Raw genomic sequence first — 18,148 nt, forward strand, 5'->3', positions numbered from 1 at the left:
GCTGACTGCAGGTTTCTCCAAATCTTATAAACAGTACATTTGCACAAAAACTGAAACTAGCCCACTGAATGAACAATGGGCTGGGAGGTCAGTTACTTGACCATTAATATGCAAATTGTCATGACCATTGGTCACCAACCATTGATCAAAGATCACTGATCAATGGCCATGAGTACCATTCATAGATAGTTGGGGAATGTCTGCAATCACAGCATTGTAAGATGTAAGTGACCCCATTGTGTACAGCAGCAGAGCCTTACATATGAAAGAACCTCGGTTTGAGATCAGGAGGAGATGCAGTCCTTGCCTCAGGGTTGTCACAAGCTACTGTACTCCTTTTTATGGCCCCAAGGATGGATAAATAGGAGGGTTGTGTCAGGAAGGGCATCTGGTGCTAAATCTGTGCCAAAGCAAACATGTGGATCCCTCTGCTGTGGCAATCTCTTGAGAAATAAGGGATCAGCTTTGAGTTTTTTTTCTTTCTATTTGCTAGAAACAGAGTTCTAATTTTAAAACAATGCAAAAAAAAATGTTTTTCTTCCTCAGTGTGACCAATGTTATATTTCTAATCACTAATTGTTTCCTCATTCGTAGTGCATTGCTCATTATCCTTGTTTATTAGAAGCTGTCTTGTAGGCCCCATGACAAGTAGGCCTAACAAAGAGCTTGTTTTTTATAATTTCATACTCCCAGCAGGAAAAAAGAAATGCTTGTTATTAGTTATGGACATTTTTGATTTTTCAGAAAACAGAAAACTTCTCTGTAGTGACATTTGAGGTTGTCATGGTGTTTTGAAGGTTAGACTTCATCCCTTGTCTTATGAACGTCACAGATGATGGCACAGATTGGAGTAAAGCCCCAGGGGATAAAGCGTGACATCAAGCATTATATCCAAAAGTTGGCCAAACTGTTTTCTCTCTCTTGCTCTTTCTCTCCCACACACACACACACACACACCAGTGCATGCGGCAGGAACTTTGGACGTGACTCGAAATAGCATGTAGCTTGTACAGTGCTCAGGACAGGCTGACAGCCAATTATCAACATCTTTGTCTCCACAGAATTCCTTTTTATATACATCCTCAATTCCAGTTCTGGACTTGAAAAGGAGACCATTTTTCTAGAGAGTGATTTCCTCCAATATCTCATCTCTCGGTGTCTCTGTGTTTTAACAGGCAGGCACTCCCATGGGGTTACAGTCTTGCAAGCTTTCCAGCTCCTGCCTACAAAGTGAGGAGGAATGCAAACCGTCTTGTGGCTGCTGCTGTATGTGCGAGGACTGGAGATATTGCTCTGACCATTGCTGTGACATCTGCTGCCAGATGTGTATGGATGTGTGCACTGGCCTCTGTCCTGCAGACTGCAGCTATTCCTTCTGTTATCTCTGCCTTACATTTGTACAGAACTGTCTTGGTTTTTTCCAGCAAACAACCAGAAGCATAACGGAGACAGAGTAAGTATAATGGTGATAATTCAACTGTAATAATTCTTACCTGTGCATTTACTTCAGTTTCCTTAAATTTAACTTGGATTGTTTTATCTGTTGTAGAACCAGTAGCAAGTCCACAACAGCATGCCAAGCGATTGTCTGACAAACCAAACGCAAAAAACTGACTTAGAGAAAAAGAAAATGAAAATGAAAAAGCTTTACAAGGTAAGTTTCAGTTAGGAACGTTTAATTTATTTTATTTGCTAATTTTGCTAATAAGAGGATTGTCCATGGCAATGTTAAGTGTGCTGCACTTTTTATTTGAGGTATTTTGTCTGTCTTGAAATTTTACCTACCAAGGGTCCTAGTGATCAGATTTACTATAACATAATACCCCAATCCTTATCACCACCAAAAAGAGTTGGTACACTATGTAGAAAGTAATTATTTGCGAAATGTATTTATGCCCGTAACTAATTGAAACTAGTACAAAGAAAAGATACCAAATGCTGAAACAGAGACCTTTTCTTTTTAAAAGGTCTAGATCTTATTTTGAGTTTGGTGACAGCAACACATTTCCGAGAAGCTGAGACAGGGCACATATAGCACTGTGTTGCATCACCCCTTCTTTAACACTCTGTGTTTGGGAACTGAGGAGACTAATAGCTGTAGTTATTAGGCTGTTTTTCCCATCTTTGCTTGAAATAGAGTTTCAGTTGTTCCACTGTTGAGGCCTCCTTTGTTGAATTTTTCATTTTATAATGCAGCAAAGTGTGAATTTCAAAGAGGCCACTTTAGCACTCTCTGTTTGGCATTGTTTTGCTGAGATAAGCAACAGATTCTCTGATGGAGACACTTTGTAGCAACACACACTTGCATATCGAGATTCAACAAACTGTGTTTACTGACAGAAGTGTTCCTGAGTTCATGCAGTGATTTCCACCGCAGGGTCACACAGAGAGAGAGAGAGAGTGGTGGGGGTGGGGGTAATAACAACAATAACAATCAAACAGACACTTCACAAAGTATTTACATTTTTCCCAGTAAAGTCTTTTTCTTATGTCCAAAACATGACATTTGGGTTGTAGTCCAGATTTGAGCTCATCATGAATGGCTTAGACCTCACAGGGTGAACGACAAACACTGACATGGTTCAGATCAGGTCTGTTTACAGTATGTTAGCTGTCTGTTCGTAGTCAGTCAATATCAAAGTCAAAATTCCTATTTCTAGTCTTTATTTACCTGAGAAAGATTTGTACATTGCTGAAAAGTCTCAAATCCTGCACCTATTCATTTAGAGATTGTGGATATATGCATAAAACCAGTTTCACTTCCATATGTTTGACTCAAAAATATAAAATTAAATGCACCAATCATTTGTAATTAAAACTGCACCTAAAAATTAAAAACCATACCTAATTTAAATTTGGAGAGACCCCGCGATTGTCTTTTTGGGTAGTGCCATTACTTTCCCACAATGGGCCAGGTAGGTTTCGTCAGGGTTTTCGTCTAATGTTAAAATTTGTTTGATGATTTGAAACATGTAAGTGTGACAAATATGTGAAAAAACAAAACAAACTCCCCAAAAAATACTTTCACACTTTTGGATCGACTCAGATCACTTGGAACATAAACGGTTGCAAAGAGGGACAGTTGTTATTGAAACCAGGGATGTCACCCAGGGGCGCCACCAAGGGGGGGGGGGGCACTGGCAACCCCCTAAAATTTGCTGGCCCCTCCAGTGGGCCCCCCTGGGAAGATTGTCCTATGTCAGTAATAATTCTAATAAACGTGGCCACAAGAGAGAGGAAAACACCCTACAATGAAACACTAACTTGTTATTTATTACTGCTTAACCCTTTAAAACCGGTCGGAGCGGGCACACTCTTTTTTTTTTGTAACTATTTTTAAATCCCTGTAGAACCGGAACCACGTAAGCTACCGCAATCATTTTTTTTGCATATGAAACCGGAGGAGTTGTACTTACATCTTATGCCATCAGCTTGACCTAGGTCACGGTTTCCTTCCACATAAAGCTTTGCAAAAATTGCATAAAAAGCACTTGCAGCATCAAAAACATAATATTCCAGAAACACGCTTTGCCGAATCGATCAGCTGTTCAAAACACTTCCTACGTTGGAATAGACATCAGCACAAACTATCACATGTCCGCCATTATGTGCGCAAAACCGGAAGTGACATAATTTTTGCGGAAAATGTAGTTGTTGTTTTTTTTTTTTTTACCTTCGGGGCCTTATAAGCCTCTACGGGTGTTTTTAAAAGTCATGTTTGACTCTATCCTCTTCTGTATAGTTTCTGGGATGCTTAGAACTCAAATTGCACTGCTGGAAATAGTTTATTTTGATGCACATGCTGGGTTTTTTTTGCAAATTTGGATTATAATATTTATTTTAGTTTTTCCTGCAGTATATAAAAATTGGTGTATCTCAAAAATAAAACTATGAAGACACTCAAAATATATTTCCTGTTGTTGGAAACTATTTTGTGCAACTTTTTTGTATTTTATTTTTGAGGGATAAACCTCTTAAACTAGAAATGTATGTAAAAAAAACAAAAAAAAACAAAAGCCCACAAACAATTTTCATTTTCTTTGTAGTTTATTGCACTTTTTTTGCAATTTATGTAGTTACTATGGACTTAATGCATACATATATTACAATTTGGGCTATAACGGTTGTATTGATGTATAGCAACTTGAAATGCTCTCAAAAATGGTACTACAGCATGTAAAAATGTAAAGATAAGCTCTGGCAGACTTGGTTCTATGGTAGGTCTTAAAGGGTTAAAATAGATTATTATGGATTTCAAAATCTTATTTGGTTTTCATATGTACCTACTTTCAGTGAACTTTAATAGCTGGAATTAACTAGGCAAATAAGTCTTTTCTCTTTCTCTCTTTTGCCATATTTTCCAAGTAACCTATATTTGACAACAGCATAATAAAAATGGAAAATTTTATTTATTTATTCCTTTTAGTTTATTTGGTGTGCCACCCCAATATTTTTAGTGACCCAAATATGACCACTCCTATAAAAAATAATAAATAAAATAAATTCTGGAGGCATCACTGATTGAAACCTGAATCCTATTACTATACTAGTAAAACTGGTTTTAGGTTTTAATCCTGGGTGACTGAGGTTGAGGAGGTGTGGTGATTCATCCACTAATCAAAAGGCTGGCGGTTCAATTACTGTCATGTCAGCAGAGGTGGGAAGTAACGAAGACTGTACTTAAGTACAATTTTCATGTGTCTTTGCCTGAGTAGTTATTTTTCGGACAACATTTTGCTTTTACTTCCTGCATTTTTAAACAAACATTGGTATTTTCAACTCCTTACATTTTCAAAACAGGCTTGTTACTTTAGGTTCAGCTCTAGCTTTTATACTCAGGAGTTAAAGTAGTCTGGACGGAGTGCAGGTGTTGTGTTTGCGGCACTTCAGAATGTAGCTATTGCTGCAGAGGAGGAGGAAATGTACGGAAGAGGATTAGGGCCACTGGGGAGGAAAAAAGTGAGGGCATCTTTTTTTTTTTTGTTTGTTTCTCTCCAGAATTCTGAGAAAAAGGTCAGGTTGAAGTTAGAATTCTGGGAAATTATAAAAAAGAAAGATGTCCCCACTTTTTTTTCCAGTGGCCCTAATCATCTTCCGTAGAAGGAAGTATGAAAGGAGTGACGTTTTTCAGTGGCAGGTAATTTCAACATTTCTATCACCTCAACAAATATCAGCAAACACACAAATTGTTTGTGTGCAGTTTGTCACACAGTGTGTTGCTAGCTAAAGGTCCAGCTGCTGTATTTCACAGGGAGACAAAAGAAAAGAGAAAAGTTCACTCTGAGATGGAGAAAAATATAAGAAAAGACAGGCAGGAGAAGAAGGAGAGAGGTTAGATTTAAAGGTAAGGGCACCTCAGTGACACTTGATGAAGTGAAATTAAATTTTTAGATGTAATAATTTTTTAATCACATGTTATATTTGTATATGGTGTGTTTTGATAAATTATGTATTTTCATATTGGGAAACATCCTGCAAATTAATTTCAGCTATACAAACTTTTTTGTTATTGAAATGTTGCATGAAAATACTAGATAGTTTTGCCCCAGATAAACAAGTTACTTTACAATAATGTGGTGAATTCACAGTAAAACATTATGCTGGACTGCTGCACAGTACCTCTGGTGCTCACTGTAAGAGGCAGGTTACATCAAGTGTGGCAGAGATTAATTTGCATTTAACTTTATATCAACTGTATACTGTCTAGTGTAAAGACAGTATAAACAGTATAGTGTCAGTGCAGGAGATGGACATCAGTCAAGATAGCTGGACTCATTTTACTGCTTTAGTGTGCAGGCAAAGTCACCCTCTACAACAGAACATAGTTTTTTGTTTTTTTTCCTATCTACATAACAGATTGAAGCTTTCAGGCGAATTGGAATTTAGATTGGAATAATATTTGCATTCTCATGTACTAATATTGTTTTATATCATATTATATTATTATAGCGCAAAGTTCAGTTACCTTTTTACAAAAATGGTTAGTAGAATTGTCCTTCACAGTGCTACTTTTTTTCCCCAAATAAAATACAATAAAAACAGCACAGTTACTGTGTGCAGTCCCAAATTTAGTTACATATTTTCATTACAAGGAGCTACTTTTTACTTTCTTACTTTGAGTACATTTCAGAGCCTGCACTTTTTTACTTTTACTTGAGTAAAAAAGTAGCTTCAGTACTTCAACCTTTACTGGAGTATTTTTAAACATGGATATCTATCCTTCCACTTAAGTACAGAAAGTCTGTACTTTTGCCATCTCGGCTCTTCAAGGCCATATAAAATTGTCCTCGGGGAAGTCGAACCCTACATTACCCCGAATGCCTTCTTTCACTGTGTAAGAGATAAAGTGCTTGAGGTGCATAGAATAAGACTGTACAAATGGGTGAATCATGGTGTGAAAGTGCTTTGAGTGGTCAATATAAGTAGTTTTCCATTTACCAATTTAGAACAATTTTTAAAATGGGAAGGAATGGCACGAAAGAATGGTGGGAGAGAGATCCAGGATGTGATTGAGTTGTGCTTGAGGGGAAAATTTGGCATGTAATATGATGTGAGACTGGTCTCAAACATGCAGGTTGTATGCAAAATCAAATAAGCCATTCAGTACACATAAAACAATGCATCGATTTGAATACAACACTAATAGAGACAGCAGAGAACACTGCATGTGTGATTAGAAACAATGCCAAGAAGCAGTATTTATGCTAAACACTCGGTCAAAAAGGATGAGCAGAGTTAAAACATAGATCATCTCTTTGGAGAAGCATTGCTATAAACTGCAAGGTAAAACTGACTCAAAGCACTGCATGTGAAGCTGATTGATATGCTGATAAAACTGCGGTGGTATGTTACCTTATTTGATAATTGAAGTCAAACATAAGCTTTTTAGCTTCCAATGGACTCTACAGTTATGCCTAATATTACTAACTTAATAACATTACACATTTCTTACAAAAGTCTATCAAACAAGAGTTGTTCCTGATCAGTATAAAGTGAGTACTTTTCCATGTTTATACTGTTTATACTTGTTAAGTACCGTAAATTCCATCTTGCCAGTAATAAACGGCTGAGAGAATGAACGTTCTGTTGGCTTGACCCACAGTACACCCTGCACAAAACTGAGTGGTCAGAGAAATGTTATTTTGTTCTTTAAATCAGATTGATTGACATATATGTATTGAAGAGTGTTGGCTTCCTCCCCCACCAGCTGTTAAACCAAGCCACAGGCTGCAGATCTGAGGCAGAAATAAGAAACGCTGAAACCTTGACAACAGGTATATACTTTATTTAAAAAAAAAAAGCATCTAGCGATTGTTTGCATATGCATTCATGTGCGGATTTGTAAGTGGTTTATGTGGGAGGGCGAACTATGGGGAATTACCTATTTTTATTCAGTTAGATATTGAATAGAATCTATAAATCTTCATAAAGGACAAATGATGTAACATAAGATAAATGGCCAGGAGTCTCACAAGAAGTGTTTCCTTCTTCTTATTTATTTTTTTGTGAACAGCAGCCCTGACAACGAGCTTAGCATTATCGCTACCATCACGTCTGAACAAAAGAGCTCTCAGAACAAAAGTGATATTTTGTTCTGAGAGCTTTCCTCCTCCTGGGTCACACCCATGTGTTATCAGAGACTGTAATTTGGACTCATGTCACCACGGGGTTTTTTTGTTTTGTTTTGTTTGTTTTTTTTCTTTTTGTTGCAGATCAGTTCATGTGGAGAGATTCATTTCTTTTGTGACTGGATGTTCAATTTACAGAGGATTTTTCTTTTTTTTTTTCTTCTTTTTTTTCCAGCTCAGTCAATACAGGCTTTGAGAGTCAAACAGAATCCCTAACATCATCACAGCCTAAGTGTTGCATTTTTCACATGAGAGATAAACTGTAGAAATAGCCTCATATCTGCAATATTACCCTTCTCTGCCTACTTCTGAGTGCTTCTTAGATGCTGGCAAGATTGTTTTGCACTTTGAGGCAAACAAAAATATAATTTGGTTTCACACACTGTACAATCTCATATCTCTGCGCGAGATAAGGGCGCCTGAGGCCACCAGGTGCTGTTTGCTTCTGCTGAATTAGACCTTTTTATTATCTTCCACAAAACTGCGAGTTTATGGAAATGTTTAGGAATTGTGAGTGAGCCATGTCAAGCAGCAAAAAGAAGCCTAGAGTAAGGCCTCATGAGGAAAAGCTAACATCACACAATATAATGGGCTGCACTGTGTACCCGGCTTTACTCATATCTTTTCTCGTTTCATCCTCCTCTCTGCCCCTCTGGATAAAGCATGCAGGCTAAGTTTGCTCTTTAAACTCACTTTTCCCTACTGGATGTTTGTAAAAGTAACTCCTAACAGTCTAAAACATTTGAGAATCTAAGTCGGAATAAACTAATGAGTTATGTGTTAAGATCATAAAGATGTTCTAATTGCTGCAAAATAGCACTAGTCTGCCTTTGAGAAGATTCTTTGGTAAATCTAATTTCTTATTCATCGTCATTGCCTGTCAGGAAAACTATAAAAAAAAAACTGCCAAGCTTAAAATTCATTCGGTTTGGCGTAGGGCTGAAACATGGGCAAGAACTAATTAATTTTTTGTGTGGATCTTGATCATTTTTAAAATTGCCAAATACTCTTAGTGAATGATTGTGCTCTTCTAAGCTTTTTTGAATCGTTCTTCCTCTTTTATTTTTTCTGCTCTTTGATGATCTTTAAATATCTTTTTGTTTGCAAATAGTAGAATGTGTCTACACAACATGGTAGCAGTGATAGAAAGTGAGGTTGAGCCCACAAATGACTGAGGATCTACCTCAGAGATGTGCAGCAGGAAGAAATTTTAAGATCTTGTGATTTATTTTTTTTCTCTCACCTTTGCTGTCTTCCTTCTTCCTCCCTCTGTCTTATCTCTTTGTGGCTGAGCACATTTCTCTCACCCCACCCCAACCCACCCGTCTATGTTCTCTTCTCATGAATTGCATTGCTTTTACTGAAAGTCTTCTGGTTAGGAGTGGAGAAAGGCATTGTGTGCTGCTGTCAGTCAACTAGATTACAGCTCTAGAGGATCCTCATTGTTCAGACTCCAAAAATAAGTAGATGGCGCCTAACTTTGCTGGCCAGATATATCTGAAGATGTCTGTGTTTTTCCCCACATTGGAAGGCTGTGGAACAAAAAAGTCAACATGAAAAACAGAATTGGATGAGTAAATTTGATTTTGATTCAGCAAAGCTGTTATGACACATTCCAGCCTGAGATACGGACAGATCCTCGACTCTAATAAGCAGAAGATAATTAGACACATGTAATCTAAACCTTCAGGCATTTTCTGTTTTGTTATCCATCAAACAGTTGGTTCTCTGTTCACTTGTCCACACTGACTAAGCTTTCACCTTATAGCTGACCCCTCCTTAACTGAGAGATGCCTATTACTTCTGTGAGAACCCTTCATTCATCCTTAGTACCACAGATGCACAAGGTTTACTGCCTGGAAAGGGATCTCAGCTGATAAAAGATTATTGCTCCTCATCTGTCCAAATCAAACCCTCTGCCCATCACAAAGCTCAGTTAGAATAAAAATAAATAAAAAAATAAGCTCTTTAAAGTACTGGCGTCCTCTTTTCACTCACAAAATTGTTTGGATGGTTTGGGTCTGGACATGCAGCTTTGAGCATTAGAAATTCTTCAGAGCGCAGCGTCACCTGGTAAATCTCCTATTATGATATGAAGTGAGTAGTGGCTTTAAAAGTTGAAAAAAGGGCCAGTGGTGTGTTTTCAAGCTCACTTGCAAGAGAGTAGTGCACAGACCTTCTCTCTTTACCTTCCTGCTGTGTGCCAGGTTTTGAGATTCCATAGATGTACAGGTGAGACTTTCTGAAGATGAGCATGGGCAGCTGGTAGGAGGGGGGGAGGGGCGACGATGAGTTTTTTTTTAATCTTTTTTTTTTCTCTGCTGAAATTGGATTTTATTTTTGTCCACTCCGAGACCTCCATCTTATCCTGCAACCCAGTCCTCCCACTCAATTTCCATCTCACCGTGTGAAAATTGGAGTGATATAAAGATGTGAGCTTCAGATTGAGAAGACAGTCAGCGATGGTAAAAAGGAGGGCAAGGGAATGGCAAAAGATAGAGACAGTGAGATATAGGGGAAAGCGTGAGATCGAGGCCAGACAAGGTAGCAGCACACAGATTTCTGGATTTCCAGAGCACAGCAGCAAATGTCTGGACCAGATTTTTTTTATGATAGCTTTTACTCGAGTGGGAAAACACACTCTGTTGCTGGCACACTCAGCGAAATGATTTCCTTCAAAATAGAAACAACTAAAAATATATTTATTTGTGTATAAAAAATATATTCATAAGAAATTAGCAGTGTAAAAATGATCAGTTAATTAATAGTAAGCCTGACATAACAGTTTTTTTTATTTTTTGTTTTGTTTTTTTTGGCCACTTGAAATTCAAAACGTGGACAAAACCAAACACAGACGACCCCCACCTTTTACTACTACCCCTTCTCCCCCTCGTTTCATTTGGATAGAGTGAGCAAGAGAGACACTATCTCATTAATGTGACAGAGACATTGCTCATTTTGGATGCATAACACACAGTGATTTGATAACAGGGCGGTCAAACAAAATCGCTTTACTTCAAATGCATTCCCAATCCTATTTTAACAATAGAAAGTATTTAACAGATTCACCAGCTTGCTTAAAAAGAAGAGGAAACCATTAGCTTAAAACTAAAGAGTGGAATCAATTAATAAAACCCAGCCATAATAGTGTGTTGGGATGGTTTGTGCGCAGTTAGTTTGCATTCATAATGTATAGGCTGACAGCCCATTAGACACTATTAAAAGGAAATCAGATTCTGGCCTTCCTCCAAAGCCATTAGCCAGTGGGGTCAGCCTGAAGACAAACCGGTAATTGACCGATAGATTCAGGTAAATTGTTGGTCCCTGAGAGAAACAACAATTTTGTTAATTGCATTTTTAACAGCGGATGAAGGGATTACAGGTGCATAATAGCAATGACAGTGCTGTAATGGACCCAGCAATTAGACAGTATTATTACTTACATTTCTGTAAACACATCTCCCCTTAGCGCTAATGCAAACATCAAAGTAATGAAAAACTGTTGTGGCAAATTCTGATTCTGCATCAGAAGAAGTCAAGAGCCTTAAAAGGTGAGCAGAATAAAACACATAGATAGTAAAGAAGTAAAGAAGGCCTAGTTATGAGTTTTACATGAACGAACAGGCAGTTTGCTTGCTAGATATAAAATGTAATTACACTGGATGGCAACAAAACCTCAGGAGCTAACTGTCAGTCACACTAATGGACAATAACAGTAAGGTCAGTGCTTGTTATGGTGTATTACGTGTGTGTGTGTGTGTGTGTGTGCGCGTGCGTGCGTGCACATGTGCAAAGAGTCTTTTACTTTTCACGGTTGTGTCTGACATTAGCCTGTTAGGTATGAACAGATAAACATTCTTGACCATGATGTGGTCAAGCTTCTTGCAAATCATTGTCAGGGATCAAGGTCCCATTAATCTGTCTGTATTATTTGTAGTGCCAGTGTGCATTTAAACCACAGTGTTCTCTGTGCTTAATTCACCTTTTGTTGCAAAAATTTTCCATGAATAAAAATGTACCATTATTGCCATTAAACAGAATCAAGCAGAGCCCCTGAAGAAATGCATTCATAAGTACTCCTTTCAGATAAACTGTAACAAAGGATAACTAATTGTTGCACCAACATTTATTAGGACACTGGATAAATGTGTGGCACTTTCTTTCAGTCCCTGAGGTTTACATATGTTATACACATCCACTAACTGCTACAGACTAGGGTTTTTCTAAATGAGTGTGTTGGCTTGGTGCTACAGGACTGATTACTAACTTGATCTCACATTAAAATACAGACTTGAATTTGATGAATGCAAGAGAACCCAGATAGCAGCTAAACAATTACTGGGTGCACTCTAATTTTCTTGCAGGCGGCATGCTCTGACTCCAAACAGCCTAAGCCTCAACTCTCTGACCTTCCGTAGACAGACCCTCCTGGTCAAACATGGGTTAGCTGCCTGGCTGATAGGGAGGAGGAGGTGGGGGATGTAGACCCCTTCACCCTGCAGGTATGACTTTCGACAGTGGAAGCGACCTGCTGCTTGGTTACAGTGATGAACGACTTTGCCTACCCTCTGATAATTGCTCACTCAGGGGCAGAGAGAGGTCCATTAATCAAAATGAGCTGAGGTACTGCAGCTCTCCACCACCTATGGCACACCTCAGCATGCCCAACAGCCTCCGGGGAAGACCTGGAGGCACTGTCTTCAAAAGAGTTAAGGTCAGGACAGTGTCATTCTGCAATGACAGCCACTGTCTGATGGTGTACAATCTAACAAACTGAACAGAGCAGTCATGAGAGGAAGAGGGGAGGGTCCCGTTAAGTGATTTTCAATTGGAAGATTCTGTCAACCTTAACTTGAAACAAGTTGCTGCTGTGGGATTTTAATACCGCCTTTGTTGACACGTCAATAAAGAAAGGGTTAAGATGGGCTGGAGGGTCACAGCCTTTTTTCTAGTATGACAAACTGAGGAAATACAGCAAAAATAAAGGCCTGTGATTGATTTTTGCAATAACCGATTAGCTGGGATGTCTGTTTTGTCAGTGGTGACAGTCATTTATTTTTTCTCCTAAACAAAGAAATGGATGCAGGCTGATCGTTTTGCCTTAAGACTCAAATCTATTACTATTGTAAAGGGATAAGGAGACAACATTGCTCCCTAACTCAGATTGATGGGAACCATAGTATCTTATTCCTTGGCTTTTTAGATGAAATTTAATTTGCACAGATGCAAGTTGTGATTTAAGCTTTGATTTAACTTTTACTTTTCTTTGAGCCTTCTACGGGCTTTGATTCCTGGAGTACGTAGTTATGTTATATCTGTTTCCTTAACTCCTTAAGTTAAAAATACACCTTATCAGTAAACTTGCATCTCTTAAGATGTTGTCAGCTATGACATGGCATCATCGGGCATGCAAGTCTGTTTACAAATGGCATCTTTCTTTTTTTTTTTTTTTAATCTTGTTATTTTTTTTAATCATTCATTTCAGTAAACATCATTTGCACTTCTAACTCTGAAGCTCTATGCTGACTTGTAAAGATTGTTATGAGAGGGTACTGTTTTTGTATGCATCGTATTTATATCTTATCTGTGGGCCTTGGCATTGCCCTGCAGGATTTTGTTTATGCACAGTACAAAACCACCATAACCTTAACCATGACCTCAACCTTGAATCTTTATCAATAATAAAACCACGACGCATTTGGAAGGGAAAAATACAAGTCTGGCCGATCCACAAACCATTCTTCAAAATAATTGTTTTAATACATGAGTTGAGCGGATGTAGCAAAAATAATAAAACATCTCTTGAAGGTCAGAATTATAATTAATGTTATTAAGTTGAGAATGATGAAGTTCAAATGCCTTTTTAATGAACAGTCTTCTTGGGCCGTTAACAGGGTGAACTCGGGCCAGTAAGGTTAGACATACTACGTTTAAAAGAACAATTTTTCCAAAATTAATTTGAAGAAAAAAAAAAGAAAAGAATAAATATCATTCCTTAACATGTAGCACTATTCAGCTATTATAGCTGCATTAATACAACCATTGCATGATCAATAGCTCATAAGTGGCTCAATATTTTTATAACACTGTATCAAGTGAAAAGGAGAAAACAAAGGAGTCACTTAAAGTGATAAACACACAGAAAATCATCACCTGGGTCTGAAGCTGCCCTTGGCTTTATGGATCTTGAAAGTGAATTTCATCCAATGATTAGCTGCCAGTCCCAACAGCTTTACCGTTTCGGTTCAGTACTCTGCTTATAGCACTGTTTTTGACCACAGCAGCCCATGTGTTTTCATCAAACTAGCTCTGATGAACTCACAGTGCACATATCTACCGCAGAACCAAACAATTAAAGATCTGCTAGTGAACTTAGTGGAACATTTAGCACCCAAAACTGTCAGATATTTTCCTCGGAAGCTAAAAGAATGAATATTGGATTTAGAAACACACTCTAAACAAAAGATAATATTGTAACTGTTGACTGTGTAAATAAGCAACTTTACTATACTTGCTTGAAGGGCGGTGGTATGTCATTGTTGTGTTGACAAGTTTTTTCACTGCCCACAAGTGGCTGAAACTTGTTTTTATATATTTAATAAAATGGTAACACTTTGTTCTAGTTTTCACTGATAGCTCTAGTATTTATGGTGCAATATTTTTCCACTGATCATGAATGCAAGGTGAGGCGAACAGGGGTTAAGGTGAGCAGCAAATTGCAGACCATCGCTCATGTCAAATGCAGTTATTAAACCTATGGCCCAGTGCTTACCGTAAATGCCAGTGTTTGATCTTATTATTTTAGGATGACGTGTGCTATGTAAATCAGTTGGGATGGCATGGTGTTGCCCTGTCACCTTGGAGCAAGAAGGGTCTAGGTTTAAGTCTCTTTATCTTTTTTTTGTCTTTCTATTGCTTTTTTCCATGTCCCCCACTGTGCCTGCATGGATTTCCTTTGAGTGCTCCGGGTTAATTGGTGCTTTTAAATCAGCCACTTGTGTGAATATGAAAGCTTGTTTCTTTGTTAGCTTTGTTATAGATTGGTGCACTGCATTTTGCCCTGTGTCATCTGGGAGAGGCTCCAGCCCCCTCTGAACATTAAGTTAGCTAAGTAGTTAAGAAAATGGATGATGAATGGATCATGAATGAATCAATTTAAACTGAGTATAAGTGTGAATGGAAAGGGAACAGAACATCGTGGGAAGAAGCGGAAACTACTGTGGTTCTGTGTCACAGTGAAAATCAGAAGCGGTGCCAGAATCAGAATCAGAAGCAGCAATGACTGCAGGATAGTGCCTTTGAGTTTGTGGAAAGTTTTCAACTTTACAAAATGTATCAAATTAATTTGAAGTGTAAACTGTATGAACAATATCTTGCCAAGTTAAGAACTCCCCAGATGAGGTAGGTGTGTCATTTTCAAGGTCTACAATCAAGAGATGGTCTGATGAATAGAAATACAGATGGTTTACAACAAGGTGCAAACCACTGGTTACACTCAAGAACAGGAAGGGCAGACAACAACATTGACAGTGAATAATGTAAGTGTTCGGAATGACTCTCACCCAGCTACCTGCCTCGACGACTCCTCCACTAGCTCCTTACTTCCGTAATGTGTTTTTAGAGGGTTCTGAGTTATTCCACATCACACAGCTGGTCATTAAATCTCACAATAAACTATTTCCATCATTTCTACACAATTTTCAGGCAGCCCCACCTATGTCACGGTCCAGTTTATTTGCTTTGTTTGTCACTGCTGTCCTGTCCTTTCCCTGTGTGTGTACACACATTGGCTATAACGAGAAGCAGGAGAGGGAGCCTTGGCATCATGGACTCACATTATTGTCCTTGCATCATATAGCCTATAGAGGTTTTATTCCGGTATTAGTTCTGCCCATCACATTAGACCGGACATCACCAAGGTGATTGGGACCTACAGAGTAAACGACCAGTAATGAATGCTGAGAGAAATATATGGCATGGTAACTTTCATTTAAAAAAAGGGTCCTCTCCCAGCAGTGTGCTCCGTCAATCCATTTTACAGGTGTAAAGATGGAAGAACTGTGCTCTCACTCACACCACAGCTCATCTTCCAGACAGTTGCATGAATTAATAGCAGACTGGGGGCTCATAGTGCCACCTCAGTCTTCACTCACTATGAAGACAGGTACTGTGGGGCTGCCAGCACTCCTGGTTTCAGCTGTCTTGCCCGCAGGACATATTCAAGAAGCTTCCACCAGGCATGTCCATTCAGCCTTTGAAATAATTACAACTGTTCATTCAGCGTGCAAACAGGAAACCAAATCATTACCTTCACAGCATCTAATTAATTTGCTGTTAGACAAGAAGACCTACCTTTTAACTCTCTAAATATCCATTTTTATTTCACTTTGGCCAAAGATGCAATGATAATTCCTTTCAAGAGTGTTCGGTTCTCTGTTATGCTCTGTTTAATGCTCTGTTTAATGTTCAGTAGTACGCTATAGCAATAAAGTGATTGATCTTTTCGTTGTATGCCAGATATACCACTGTTGCCTCTCTGTCAGGCACCAGTACCTTAACTGCATGTATAGACAGAACCTGAGAATTAGTCAAGAAGAGTGATGGTGTGTTCAAGGTGAAAACTAACTCCTTAGCGTTTGCTCATCCGTCTTCCTTCTCTCATTCACAGGACTATGGTGCTCCATGAAAACCTGTTCTGCACTGCCAAAAAGCAGTCCTGTTGTTTAAAACTAATGAAGACCCAGCAGGCTCAACTGTCCTCAAGCTATAATAAAGTACTTGGTAACACTTTCTTATGTGCTTCTTCTGTGGTGTGCAAGGGCAAATGTACAGTGTAGTAAATAGTATAAACCTCTTTTTTCTTTTCTTCTTTTAATTCAGGGACCAATGTAATGCATTGGAAAATAACAAGTGGAAACAGTTTGCTGTTTTTTGTTGAAAATATATTTATATTTGCCTTTTGTAGAAAATTTTAATTGTGTTCTTGTTAAGAGAAAGAGGTCTCTGAATTAGTTTGCCTGTGTAGAAGAAAGCTAGAACATCTATCTATCTATCTATCTATCTATCTATCTATCTATCTATCTATCTATCTATCGAGAGAGAGAGAGAGAGAGAGAGAGAGAGAGAGAGAGAGAGAGAGAGAGAGAGAGAATAAAGCAAATGACTGAAAAGTATATCAGGTGTAAAGAAAAAACAAAAGCAAACACGTCCAGCATGTTGAGGTTGAATGTGCTGAAGAGCGAGGGCAGTATCTGTGTATCAGTAAGGAAAGTGGAATGGTTATCATTACATGCTCCTCTTATTTGCCAATGGCTGTGGATCTGTTCTCTGCAGCTGTAGATAGACAGACACACACACACACGCAGACACACACAAGTGCACATAAACAAGAAAAATTGATTACCACCTCTTCCTGATTGCAGCCGCTCTGTCTTCTAAATCTAAATTGCAACTCCAGACACAAAAGCAGCCCGTGTACCTGAAGCACACTAAATCAATCTCCCCCAACTCTCCAGCTCCTGCACTGCCAAATAAAAAGTACAACCTTTTCCAGGGAAGTGCAAAGCCTCAGAACGTAAAATGTGTCATATAATGTAAAATATGCCGCTTGCATGCTATGACCTTGTGGCTTTAAGGCTGGAGACCTTAAGTTTTCACAATCAAGACTCACAAATTTCCACAATGCAATAGGTAGACAAGACTTCAAGACATGCAGAGATTAAAAGGACAGCTTTCACAAAGTGTTTTATATTGCTTGTCGTAAGACAGGTGATAAGTGGCATTCCTCATAGATACAGAGTTTAACTGTGGCTTCATATATTCTAACCACATCCCAAAAAACAATTGGACATAATTCGATCAGTAACCCTATCTGTGTAATTACACACTGACTTTAAACACTATTAATTTGAATTCTAAGCTTTTCAAGGGATACAATGCATTTTAAACAATGGCAAAACGTCTTAAAATTCAGTGATTAGACTCATTATCATATCAGCAGTCTCGTGAGTGCAGACCCTCTATGGAATAATTTAGACCCACATGCCAGGCTCGTGGTACAGACACAGAAGGCACACCACTGCTGCCTCCCCCACTCTTTTCATTACATCTACCTGACATCTGCCCTCATTCACACCTGCACCACAACACTTTCTCTTCACTGGCTTGCCAGTAACATTTGTCACATGTATCACAACCTCTTCTTTAATGCATCCTTATCAGTCACTCAGACAAGGCATTTAACATGAGAATGAATCTGAGACCTTGCCCTTAGCAGGGGCCATTATGTGTAATGGTTGTCAGCTGTTTGGAATGCATTCCCATGACCCACTGAAATGATTTGTATCCTTGCCAAGTTTAGCATTCGAGTGTAAGCATGAACAGTCTCATCTTATTAAATACTGCCTACTGAAAAATGGGGCCATCTCAGTGGATATCTACAGTATTTGCTATTCTTAAAAATATTTTATAAGAACCAACTCTACAAGATGCCACAGACAGAAAGAGAATATGATTATCTG

The 18,148-nt window shown here is 38.5% G+C and overlaps 1 long non-coding RNA gene across 1 annotated transcript; it reads left to right on the forward strand.

Moving 5' to 3' along the window:
* Positions 1-1,106: 1,106 nt before the first annotated feature.
* Positions 1,107-16,490, forward strand: LOC146388473 (uncharacterized). The gene is made up of 3 exons (XR_014799981.1): positions 1,107-1,453; positions 1,550-1,654; positions 16,297-16,490. It is a non-coding gene; the product is annotated as an uncharacterized LOC146388473 (long non-coding RNA).
* The last annotated feature ends 1,658 nt before the right edge of the window (positions 16,491-18,148 follow it).

The sequence above is a fragment of the Perissodus microlepis genome, chromosome 4, assembly GCF_051167445.1.
Source record: "Perissodus microlepis isolate ML-2025 ecotype Zambia chromosome 4, ASM5116744v1, whole genome shotgun sequence".
Lineage (NCBI taxonomy): Eukaryota > Metazoa > Chordata > Actinopteri > Cichliformes > Cichlidae > Perissodus > Perissodus microlepis.